Source organism: Dendrobates tinctorius, unplaced genomic scaffold (genome assembly GCF_039654945.1).
Source record: "Dendrobates tinctorius isolate UK_male_01 unplaced genomic scaffold, ASM3965494v1 ptg000103l, whole genome shotgun sequence".
Lineage (NCBI taxonomy): Eukaryota > Metazoa > Chordata > Amphibia > Anura > Dendrobatidae > Dendrobates > Dendrobates tinctorius.
In genome coordinates, this window is record NW_027361771.1 from 33,942,057 (window position 1) to 33,955,463 (window position 13,407).

At 45.6% G+C, this 13,407-nt stretch overlaps 1 protein-coding gene across 1 annotated transcript in view; it reads right to left on the bottom strand.

Moving 5' to 3' along the window:
• The window catches only part of LOC141100177 (uncharacterized), a 53,352-nt gene extending 39,974 nt beyond the window's left edge, over positions 1-13,378 (bottom strand). The window contains exon 1 of the mRNA XM_073588465.1: positions 13,238-13,378. The gene's annotated coding sequence lies outside the window, so the exon portion shown is untranslated. The remainder of the gene's footprint in view (positions 1-13,237) is intronic.
• Positions 13,379-13,407: the final 29 nt, after the last annotated feature.

Sequence of the window (13,407 nt, forward strand, 5' to 3'; positions counted from 1 at the left end):
CATGATCTTTTAGTCAACATTTTTTTATTTTCCCAAGGGTACCAGGAGAAATTGGACCCCAAAAGTTGTTGTCCAATTTGTCCTGAGTATGCTGATACCCCATATGTGGGAGAAAACTACTGTATGGGCACACGTCGGGGCTCGGAAGGGAAGTAGTGACGTTTTGGAATGCAGACTTTGATGGAATGGTCTGCGGGTGTCATGTTGCCTTTGGAGAGCCCCTAATGTACCTAAACAGTGGAAACCCCCCACAAATGACACCATTTTGTATACTAGACCCCCCAAGGAACTTATCTAGATGTGTGGTGAGCACTTTGAACCCCCCAGTGCTTCACAGAAGTTTACAACGCCCGGGCGTGAAAATAAAAAAATTCGTATTTTTTCCACAAACATCTTTTAGTCAACATTTTTTTATTTTCCCAAGGGTACCAGGAGAAATTGGACCCCAAAAGTTGTTGTCCAATTTGTCCTGAGTATGCTGATACCCCATATGTGGGAGAAAACTACTGTATGGGCACACGTCGGGTCTCGGAAGGGAAGTAGTGACGTTTTGGAATGCAGACTTTGATGGAATGGTCTGCGGGTGTCATGTTGCCTTTGGAGAGCCCCTAATGTACCTAAACAGTGGAAACCCCCCACAAATGACCCCATTTTGAAAACTAGACCCACTAAGGAACGTATCTAGATGTGAGGTGAGCACTTTGAACCCCCAAGGGCTTCACAGAAGTTTATAATGCCAGGGCATGAAAATAAAAAAATCGTATTTTTTCCACAAACATGATCAATTAGTCCCCAATTTTTTCATTTTCCCAAGGGTAACAGGAGAAATTGGACCCCAAAAGTTGTTGTCCAATTTGTCCTGAGTACGCTGACACCCCATATGTGGGAGAAAACTACTGTATGGACACACGTCGGGGCTCGGAAGGGAAGCAGTGACGTTTTGGAATGCAGACTTTGATGGAATGGTCTGCGGGTGTCATGTGCGTTTGGAGAGCCCCTGATGTACCTAAACTATTGAAACTCCCCACAAGTGACCCCATTTTGGACACTAGACCCCCCACGGAATTTATCTAGATGTGTGGTGAGCACTTTGAACCCCCAAGTGCTTCACGGAAGTTTATAACACTCGGACGTGAAAATAAAAAAATCATTTTTTTCCACAAAAATGATATTTTTGCCCCAAATTTTTTATTTTCCTAAGGGTAACAGGAGAAATTGGACCCCAAAAATTGTTTTGCAATTTGTCCTGAGTAGGCTGATACCCTACATGTGGGGGTAAAACACTGTTTGGGCGCATAGCAGAGCTTGGAAGGGAAGGAGCACCATTTGACTTTTTCAACTCAGAATTGGCTGGAATTGAGATCAGACGCCATGTTGCATTTGGAGAGCCCCTGATGTGCCCAAACAGTGGAAACCCCCAATTCTAACTCCAACCCGAACCCCAACACGCCCCTAACCCTAACCCTAGCCCTAACCCTAGCCCTAACCCTAGCCCTAGCCCTAACCCTAACCTAACCCTAACCCTACCCCAACACACCCCTAGCCCTAACCCTAGCCCTAACCCTAATGGAAAAATGGAAATAAATACATTTTTTTAATTTTATTATTTTTCCCTAAATAAGGGGGTGATAACGGGGGGTTTGATTTACTATTTATGGCGGTTTTTATGTTTGGCGGCTGTCGCACGCTAAAAGACGCTTTTTATTGTAAAAATAGTTTTTGCATCACCACATATTGAGAGCTATAATTTTTCCGTATTTTGACCCACCGAGTAATGTGAGGTCTTATTTTTTGCGGGACAAGTTGACGTTTTTATTGGTACCATTTTCGGGCACGTGAAATTTTTTGATCGCTTTTTATTCCGATTTTTGGGACGCAGAATGAACAAAAACCAGTGTTTCATGAATTTCTTTTGGGGGGGGTGCGTTTACACCGTTCCGCGTGCGGTAAAATTCATAAAGCGGTTTTATTCTTCGGGTCAGTACGGTTACAGCGATACCTCATTTAGGTCGTTTTTTATGTTTTTGTCGGTTTTATGCAATGAAAACTACTTTATATAAAAAATAATTATTTTTGCATTGCTTTATTCAGCGAGCTATAACTTTTTTATTTTTTCGCTGATTATGCTGTGTGGCGGCTTGTTTTTTGCGGGACAAGATGACGTTTTCAGCGGTACCATGGCTATTTATATGCGTCTTTTTGATCGCGCGTTATTACACTTTTTGTTTGGCGGTATGATAATAAATCATTATTTTTTGCTTCGTTTTTTATTTTTATTTTTTAAGGGGTTCGCTAAAGGGGTTAACTAATGGGACAGTTTTATAGGGCGGGTCGTTACGGACGCAGCGATACCTAATATGTGTACTTTTATTGTTTTTTTTTTTATTATTTCCAAAAAATGGATTTATTGGGGGAATATTTTTTTTTTTTTTTCTAATTTATTTGGCGATTTTTTTAAAATTATTTTTACACTTTTTTTTATTTTTTTTTTACTTTATTAAATAGTCCCAGGTGGGACATCACTGTCCTGTGACAGATCAGCGATCTGTCACATCACAGATCACTGTGACAGATCAGCGATCTGACACAGGCACTGCAGAAGGCTTCCTCATGCCTGCGCTTTGCAGGCACTGAGGAAGCCAGCTTCCGCAGGCCCCCGAAGGCCCCCGTCTCCATCTTGGATTCGGGGGCCTGGAAGGAAGGGAGTCCCCCGCAGCAGCGCTGCACATTGCGCTGCCGTGGGGGGGTCAGGGAAGCACGGAGGGAGCCCCCTCCCTGCCGATGCTTCCCTTTAACCCCCGGTACACCGCGATCGTGTTTGATCGCGGTGTGCAAGGGGTTAACGTGTCGGGGGCGGTCCGTGACCGCCCCTGACACATTGTGCCGGGTGTCAGCTGTGATAATCAGCTGACACCCGGCCGCGATCAGCGGCGCTCACCACGTGGGCGCCGCTGATCGCGCCGACGTACTATCCCGTCCCCGGTCATACGGGCCCGGGTACCGTGGACGGGATAGTACGTCGGATGGCAGGAAGGGGTTAAAGTCTTTTGAACAATTACAGGTCACACATGATATTCTGAGATCTCAGTTTTTTCGTTATTTTCAGTTGAGATCGGCTCTTCAATCACATGTGAGGGATAGGGGTGTGGACCGTACTATTTTATCTCTACCTCTGATAGGAGTCCTTAATTCGCAGGGTCCCCAGGGTCTCATATCCTCTTTGGATACATACATGCTATCAGTAGGGGCAGAATCGGCCATAAGCTCTGTTGAGAGGAAGTGGGAACGACTCATCCCTAATACACAAAGAGAGCGGGAGGAGATTCTAGAGTCTCCGACTGGAGTATCACCATCTATTAATAACAGAATGATACAATTGTATATAATAAATCAATCATATTTGACTCCGTTGGCCTTTTTAGGATGGGTCGGCTTCAATCATCAGAATGCATGCGATGTCACTCGCCAGATGCGGATTTTATTCATATGATGTGGCAGTGTCCCATTATCCTACATTAATGGAAAGAGGTGACTACACTACTGACATCCCTGGTGCAGGCCCCTGTCCCTCTAGAGCCATTGGTCTGCATATTTGGGGTATGGGGGGAGGAGACTTGGGATCGCTATACTGGGGTCTTCCTGCGTGAGACGCTGTTTATGGCACGGAAGGCGCTGGCATTGCGGTGGATGGGCGGCTCATGTCCTTCCCTTAGATTCTGGATCGAGTTGGTAAATTCAATTGTTCCATATGAGCGCACGTTATATCAAAATAGGGGATGCCCGGGAAAATTTGAAAAGATTTGGGTGGAATTCCTCTCACCTCACTTTACAAGGCTGAGACATCACACGCGACATAATATGATATAGGAGACCAGGCTGCGGAAATAGTAGATATTAGTTGATGTAGTGCTAGCTGTAGTTTAGAAGTTTTAGTTAGATCTTACCATTGCATGATATAACAAGGTTTGTGAAATCGGATTGATATATATGTTGGAAAATGCATAAATAATTATCCGTTGCCTGGAGGGAAGTGTACATATTACCTTGTTCATCTATAGAGTGTGCAACTTCTTTGTATTATATTTTACTACATGTGTGCTTTGGATGGTGTCTGTTATCATAAGCTAATGTGTATGTTGTGCATTCTTTGTACCCTGATGTTTAATAAACAAATTAAAAAAAAAAAAAAAATCTAACGTATACAAGCAGTTAAACAGAAGCCTGTCACACGGATTCATGCTACCCAAACCACAGCAGTATGAATCAGAGCATGAGAATACAGCTAGAAGATATGTCTATATACCACAGCCAAAGAAGAGGCTAGTCCAGCGGTGCCCCAGGCCGGCTATTCCCAGCGCCACTTCAAGTGACTTACAGGTCTCTCCCATAGAGGGAAAGTCCGCCAGGGTGTGACTGGTCTAGTCTCGTCTCTAGCTACTGTCCCCACCTGGACCTGCTAACTACATTTTCCCTGAAAAGCTCATTTGTTTCAGAGATAAATGTATCCACCTGCTATCATGCAGCCAGACTCTAATTCATGCTTCCTGTGGTTTGGGCAGCATGAATCAGATGACATGGGCCACTTACAGGCAGTCAGCAGCCTTTTGCAATGTTGTCCGATAGCAGTGTAATGTAGCGGCTGAGAACTCATTCCTGGACTGCCTGGTGCAGTTTTGGTAGAATCCTTGTTTTCTCAGTTACAGATGTAGCAGCAATGGGGTAACTGGAGTCTGATGGTCCCCGATGTGAGATTTGCACTGGGGCCTCCCATCTTGAATAAAAAATCTATATTAGATGGAAAAGAACAAAAGGGATGGCACTCACCGCTCTGAAGTAGTGAATTTATTTTCAGATAAAAAGCATAGGCTCGGGAGAGATGTGTGACCTGTGGACAACGGCCGTTTCAACGGGAATAAATTCACTACTTCCCAACGGTGAGTGCCATCCCTTTTGTTCTTTTCCATATAACGTAGCTATGCATGTTTTTCTTTGGATTGAGCACCCGTTCTGTGGGTAGCTGGCGTGCAGCCAAGGTGTGTGAGTTTGTACCGCACTATAGTGCACATCAAGGTGGCGGCAGTGGTGCCGAATTTCTTTCTTTCTTTTTGGACATAAAAAATATATATACTGTATACATTATATATACACACACACGCAGCTCTGGCAAAAATTAAGAGACCACTGCAAAATTTTGTCTGATTTTTCTCTTTATCGGTATATTTTTGAGTAAAATTTTAATTTCTCTTTTATTCTATAAACTACTGACAACATGTCTTCGAATTTCCAAGCACTAAATTTTGTATTTATTTTCAGAAAAAGAGAAATGGTCAAAAGAACAAAAACATGCAGTGCTTGCAGACCTCAAATAATGCTAAGAAAACAAGTTCATAATCATTTAGAAACAACAATATTAATGTTTTAACTCAGGACGAGTTCAGAAATCAATATTTTGTGGAATAACCATGATTTTTAATGACAGATTTCATGCGTCTTGGCATGCTTTCCACCAGTCTTTCACACTGCTTTTGGGTGACCTTATGTCTCTCCTGGTACAAAAATGTAAGCAGTTCTTCTTTGTTTGATGGCTTGTGACTATCCATCCTCCTCTTGATTACATTCCAGAGGTTCTCAATAGGGTTCAGGTCTGGAGATTGGGCTGGCCATGACAGGGATTTGATGTGGTGGTCCTTCATCCACACATTGATTGACCTAACTGTATGGAATGGCACATTGTCCTGCTGGAAAAGCCAGTCCTCAGCATTGGGGAACATTGCCTGAGCAGAAGGAATCAGCTGTTTTTCCAGAATAACCATGTAAGCAGCTTGTTTCATACGTCCTTCGCAAAGATTAACCTGCCCAATTCCAGCCTTGCTGAAACATCCCCAGATCATCACCGATCCTCCACCAAATCTCCTAGTGGGTGCAAGACACTGTGGCTTGTACATCTCTCCAGGTCTCCATCTAATCGTTAGACAACCAGGTGTTGGGCAAAACTGAAAATTAGACTCATCAGAGAAGATTACCTTACTCCAGTCCTCTATGGTTCAATCCTTATGGTCTTTGGCAAACTTCAGCCTGGCTCTCCTTTGCTTCTCACTGATGAAAGGCTTTTTTCTAGCTTTACATGACTTGAGCCCTGCCTCTAGGAGCCTGTTACAAACTGTTTTTGCCATGCACTTCACCCCAGCTGCCATTTGCCATTCCTTTTGTAGGTTACTTGATGTCATCCTGCGGTTGCTGAATGACATTTGAATAAGATGACGGTTATTCCAGTCAGTGGAGTTGTTTGCAGCCTCTGCCGGTCTGTAGCTTTATTGTCCCCAATATCTGCTTCTTGACCTTGTTGTAATGGACTGCCATCTTAGAAATTTTAAAGGGAATCTGTCACCCCATTTTTGCCCCATAAGCTGGGGCCACCGCCATCAGGGGCTTATCTACAGCATTCTGTAATGCTGTAGATAAGCCCCCTATGAAACCTGAAAGATAAGAAAAACACGATAGATAATCTATCGTGTTTTTCTTATCTTTCAGGTTTCATAGGGGGCTTATCTACAGCATTATAGAATGCTGTAGATAAGCCCCTGATGGCGGGGGCGGTGGGTGTCGCGGTCCGGTCCGGCGCCTCCCATCTTCATACGATGATGTCCTCCTCCTTCCTTCTCCCTCAGCTCCTGCGCATGCGTACTTTACCTGCCCTGTTGAGGGCAGAGTAAAGTACTGTAGTGCGCAGGCGCCGGGAAAGGTCAGAGAGGTCCGGCGCCTGCGCACTGCAGTACTCTGCTCTGCCCTCAACAGGGCAGATAAAGTACGGTGCGCAGGAGCCGAGGGAGAAGCAAGGAGGGGGACATCATCTCTAGAAGATGGGAGGCGCTGGACAGGACGGGGACACCAATCGGACCGGACCGAATGCCGGGGTGAGTATAATCTAATCAGTGATGTCGGTGAGGTTATACAGAGCTCAACATTCAGAAAACTGGTAGATCTGCAGTAGATAAAACAGTCATTATATCAACACTGCTGCAAACAGCTCAGTAAATTACATGACTGGAATCAGGGTCTCTGCTCCTACATCATGCAACTCTCAGATGGAGTAGCTAAACCTGGTGACAGGTTCCCTTTAAATGGAGAAAAGTGCATGTATTCAGCCTCTCTTTTTTTCATTGTCTATGGTACTGTCGCAAAGAGCCAAGCGCTATTCTGTCACATTCCCATAGACAATGAACAGAGCAGAAAATCCAACAGATTCTGGTTATAACCGTTTAATAGAGGCACCTCAGATGACACAATGAATGGATAGCATAATAATGGAGGCACCCCAGAAGACACAATGAATGGATGGTACAGTAACGGAGGCACGCCAGATGGCACAATGAAAGGATGGCACAATAACAGAGGCACCCCAGATGGCACAATGAATGGATGGTACAATAACGGTGGCACCCCAGATGACACAATGAATGGATGGTACAATAACGGAGGCACGCCAGATGGCACAATGAATGTATGGTACAATAACGGTGGCACCCCAGATGACACAATGAATGGATGGTACAATAACGGTGGCAACCCAGATGACACAATGAATGGATGGTACAACAGAGGAACCACAGATGGCACAATGAATGGATGGTACAACAGAGGCACCCCAGATGACACAATGAATGGATGGCATAATAATGGAGGCACCACAGATGGCACAATGAATGGATGGTACAACAGAGGCACCCCAGATGACACAATGAATGGATGGCACAACAGAGGCACCCCAGATGACACAATGAATGGATGGCACAACAGAGGAACCACAGATGGCACAATGAATGGATGGCACAACAGAGGAACCACAGATGGCATAATGAATGGATGGTACAATAACGGTGGCACCACAGATGACACAATGAATGGATGGTACAACAGAGGAACCACAGATGGCACAATGAGTGGATGGTACAACAGAGGCACCCCAGATGACACAATGAATGGATGGCATAATAATGGAGGCACCACAGATGGCACAATGAATGGATGGTACAATAACGGTGGCACCCCAGATGACACAATGAATGGATGGTACAATAACAGAGGCACCCCAGATGGCACAATGAATGGATGGCACAACAGAGGAACCACAGATGGCACAATGAATGGATGGCACAACAGAGGAACCACAGATGGCACAATGTATGGATGGCACAACAGAGGAACCACAGATGACACAATGAATAGATGGTACAATAACGGTGGCACCCCAGATGACACAATGAATGGATGGTACAATAACGGTGGCACCCCAGATGACACAATGAATGGATGGTACAATAACGGTGGCAACCCAGATGACACAATGAATGGATGGTACAATAACGGTGGCACCCCAGATGACACAATGAATGGATAGTACAATAACAGAGGCACCCCAGATGGCACAATGAATGGATGGCATAATAATGGAGGCACCCCAGATGGCACAATGAATGGATGGTACAATAACGATGGCACCCCAGATGGCACAATGAATGGATGGTACAACAGAGGAACCACAGATGGCACAATGAATGGATGGTACAATAACGGTGGCACCCCAGATGACACAATGAATGGATGGTACAACAGAGGAACCACAGATGGCACAATGAATGGATGGTACAACAGAGGCACCCCAGATGACACAATGAATGGATGGCATAATAATGGAGGCACCACAGATGGCACAATGAATGGATGGTACAACAGAGGCACCCCAGATGACACAATGAATGGATGGCACAACAGAGGCACCCCAGATGACACAATGAATGGATGGCACAACAGAGGAACCACAGATGGCACAATGAATGGATGGCACAACAGAGGAACCACAGATGGCACAATGAATGGATGTTACAATAACGGTGGCACCCCAGATGACACAATGAATGGATGGTACAACAGAGGAACCACAGATGGCACAATGAATGGATGGTACAACAGAGGCACCCCAGATGACACAATGAATGGATGGCATAATAATGGAGGCACCACAGATGGCACAATGAATGGATGGTACAATAACGGTGGCACCCCATATGACACAATGAATGGATAGTACAATAACAGAGGCACCCCAGATGGCACAATGAATGGATGGCATAATAATGGAGGCACCCCAGATGGCACAATGAATGGATGGTACAATAACGATGGCACCCCAGATGGCACAATGAATGGATGGTACAACAGAGGAACCACAGATGGCACAATGAATGGATGGTACAATAACGGTGGCACCCCAGATGACACAATGAATGGATGGTACAACAGAGGAACCACAGATGGCACAATGAATGGATGGTACAACAGAGGCACCCCAGATGACACAATGAATGGATGGCATAATAATGGAGGCACCACAGATGGCACAATGAATGGATGGTACAACAGAGGCACCCCAGATGACACAATGAATGGATGGCACAACAGAGGCACCCCAGATGACACAATGAATGGATGGCACAACAGAGGAACCACAGATGGCACAATGAATGGATGGCACAATAGAGGAACCACAGATGGCACAATGAATGGATGGTACAATAACGGTGGCACCCCAGATGACACAATGAATGGATGGTACAACAGAGGAACCACAGATGGCACAATGAATGGATGGTACAACAGAGGCACCCCAGATGACACAATGAATGGATGGCATAATAATGGAGGCACCACAGATGGCACAATGAATGGATGGTACAATAACGGTGGCAACCCAGATGACACAATGAATGGATGGTACAATAACAGAGACACCCCAGATGGCACAATGAATGGATGGCATAATAATGGAGTCACCCCTGATGGCACAATGAATGGATGGCACAATAACAGAGGCACCCCAGATGGCACAATGAATGGATGGTACAATAATGGTGGCACCCCAGATGACACAATGAATGGATGGTACAACAGAGGAACCACAGATGGCACAATGAATGGATGGTACAACAGAGGCACCCCAGATGACACAATGAATGGATGGCACAACAGAGGCACCCCAGATGACACAATGAATGGATGGCACAATAACGATGGCACCCCAGATGGCACAATGAATGGATGGCACAACAGAGGAACCACAGATGGCACAATGAATGGATGGTACAATAACGGTGGCACCCCAGATGACACAATGAATGGATGGCACAACAGAGGAACCACAGATGGCACAATGAATGGATGGTACAATAACAGAGGCACCCCAGATGGCACAATGAATGGATGGCACAACAGAGGAACCACAGATGACACAATGAATGGATGGTACAATAATGGAGGCACCCCAGATGGCACAATGAATGGATGGCATAATAATGGAGGAACCCCAGATGGCACAATGAATGGATGGCACAATAACAGAGGCACCCCAGATGGCACAATGAATGGATGGTACAATAACGATGGCACCCCAGATGGCACAATGAATGGATGGTACAACAGAGGAACCACAGATGGCACAATGAATGGATGGTACAATAACGGTGGCACCCCAGATGACACAATGAATGGATGGTACAACAGAGGAACCACAGATGGCACAATGAATGGATGGTACAACAGAGGCACCCCAGATGACACAATGAATGGATGGCATAATAATGGAGGCACCACAGATGGCACAATGAATGGATGGTACAACCGAGGCACCCCAGATGACACAATGAATGGATGGCACAACAGAGGCACCCCAGATGACACAATGAATGGATGGCACAACAGAGGAACCACAGATGGCACAATGAATGGATGGCACAATAACAGAGGCACCCCAGATGGCACAATGAATGGATGGTACAATAACGGTGGCACCCCAGATGATACAATGAATGGATGGTACAACAGAGGAACCACAGATGTCACAATGAATGGATGGTACAACAGAGGCACCCCAGATGACACAATGAATGTATGGTACAATAACGGTGGCACCCCAGATGACACAATGAATGGATGGTACAATAACAGAGGCACCCCAGATGGCACAATGAATGGATGGTACAATAACGATGGCACCCCAGATGGCACAATGAATGAATGGTACAACAGAGGAACCACAGATGGCACAATGAATGGATGGTACAACAGAGGCACCCCAGATGACACAATGAATGGATGGCATAATAATGGAGGCACCACAGATGGCACAATGAATGGATGGCACAACAGAGGAACCACAGATGGCACAATGAATGGATGGCACAACAGAGGAACCACAGATGGCACAATGAATGGATGGTACAATAACGGTGGCACCCCAGATGACACAATGAATGGATGGTACAACAGAGGAACCACAGATGGCACAATGAATGGATGGTACAACAGAGGCACCCCAGATGACACAATGAATGGATGGCATAATAATGGAGGCACCACAGATGGCACAATGAATGGATGGTACAACCGAGGCACCCCAGATGACACAATGAATGGATGGCACAACAGAGGCACCCCAGATGACACAATGAATGGATGGCACAACAGAGGAACCACAGATGGCACAATGAATGGATGGCACAATAACAGAGGCACCCCAGATGGCACAATGAATGGATGGTACAATAACGGTGGCACCCCAGATGATACAATGAATGGATGGTACAACAGAGGAACCACAGATGTCACAATGAATGGATGGTACAACAGAGGCACCCCAGATGACACAATGAATGTATGGTACAATAACGGTGGCACCCCAGATGACACAATGAATGGATGGTACAATAACAGAGGCACCCCAGATGGCACAATGAATGGATGGTACAATAACGATGGCACCCCAGATGGCACAATGAATGAATGGTACAACAGAGGAACCACAGATGGCACAATGAATGGATGGTACAACAGAGGCACCCCAGATGACACAATGAATGGATGGCATAATAATGGAGGCACCACAGATGGCACAATGAATGGATGGCACAACAGAGGAACCACAGATGGCACAATGAATGGATGGCACAACAGAGGAACCACAGATGGCACAATGAATGGATGGTACAATAACGGTGGCACCCCAGATGACACAATGAATGGATGGTACAACAGAGGAACCACAGATGGCACAATGAATGGATGGTACAATAACGGTGGCACCCCAGATGACACAATGAATGGATGGTACAGTAACGGTGGCACCCGAGATGGCACAATGAATGGATGGCACAACAGAGGCACCCCAGATGGCACAATGAATGGATGGTACACTAACAGAGGCACCCCAGATGGCACAATGAATGGATGGCACAACAGAGGCACCCCAGATGACACAATGAATGGATGGTACAATAACGGTGGCAACCCAGATGACACAATGAATGGATGGTACAATAACGGTGGCAGCCCAGATGACACAATGAATGGATGGTACAATAACGGTGGCACGCCAGATGACACAATGAATGGATGGTACAATAACGGTGGCACCCCAGATGACACAATGAATGGATGGTACAATAACGGTGGCACGCCAGATGACACAATGAATGGATGGTACAATAACGGTGGCACCCCAGATGACACAATGAATGGATGGTACAATAACGGTGGCACGCCAGATGACACAATGAATGGATGGTACAATAACGGTGGCACCCCAGATGACACAATGAATGGATGGTACAATAACGGTGGCACCACAGATGACACAATGAATGGATGGTACAATAACGGTGGCAGCCCAGATGACACAATGAATGGATGGTACAATAACGGTGGCACCACAGATGACACAATGAATGGATGGCACAACAGAGGCACCCCAGATGACACAATGAATGGATGGTACAATAACGGTGGCAGCCCAGATGACACAATGAATGGATGGTACAATAACGGTGGCACCCCAGATGACACAATGAATGGATGGTACAATAACGGTGGCACCACAGATGACACAATGAATGGATGGTACAATAATGGAATCACTCTAAATGGTACAACCATCGAGAACACACAATTAACGGTGGTACCCCAAAGGGTTCAATTGCTGGCACTACTAACAGAGGCAGTGATCCAGACATTACACATACACGCAGATTTCTTGAGATTGACGACTCTCACATCTTGTAATTACTTTCCAGCTGATAATGAGTAACACTCTTGTATCCCTGCACTAGTGACATAAATAATGGAGAAATGTCTTGCAGCTGATTCCGACCAAATGCTAATAAATGACAAGAGAAATGTATGTTGTCACCTGTTCCTGCTTCTTCTTACAATTGTGCCCACTACAGCAATCATATGGTGAAGAAGAACGAGACAAACCAAACATGTCCGCTCAGCAGTGTGCGCATGCGCTCTACCCAAACAATAACATCGCGGCCATTTTGAATATGGATTTTGCCCGGTCTCGGTTAAACAATTGTA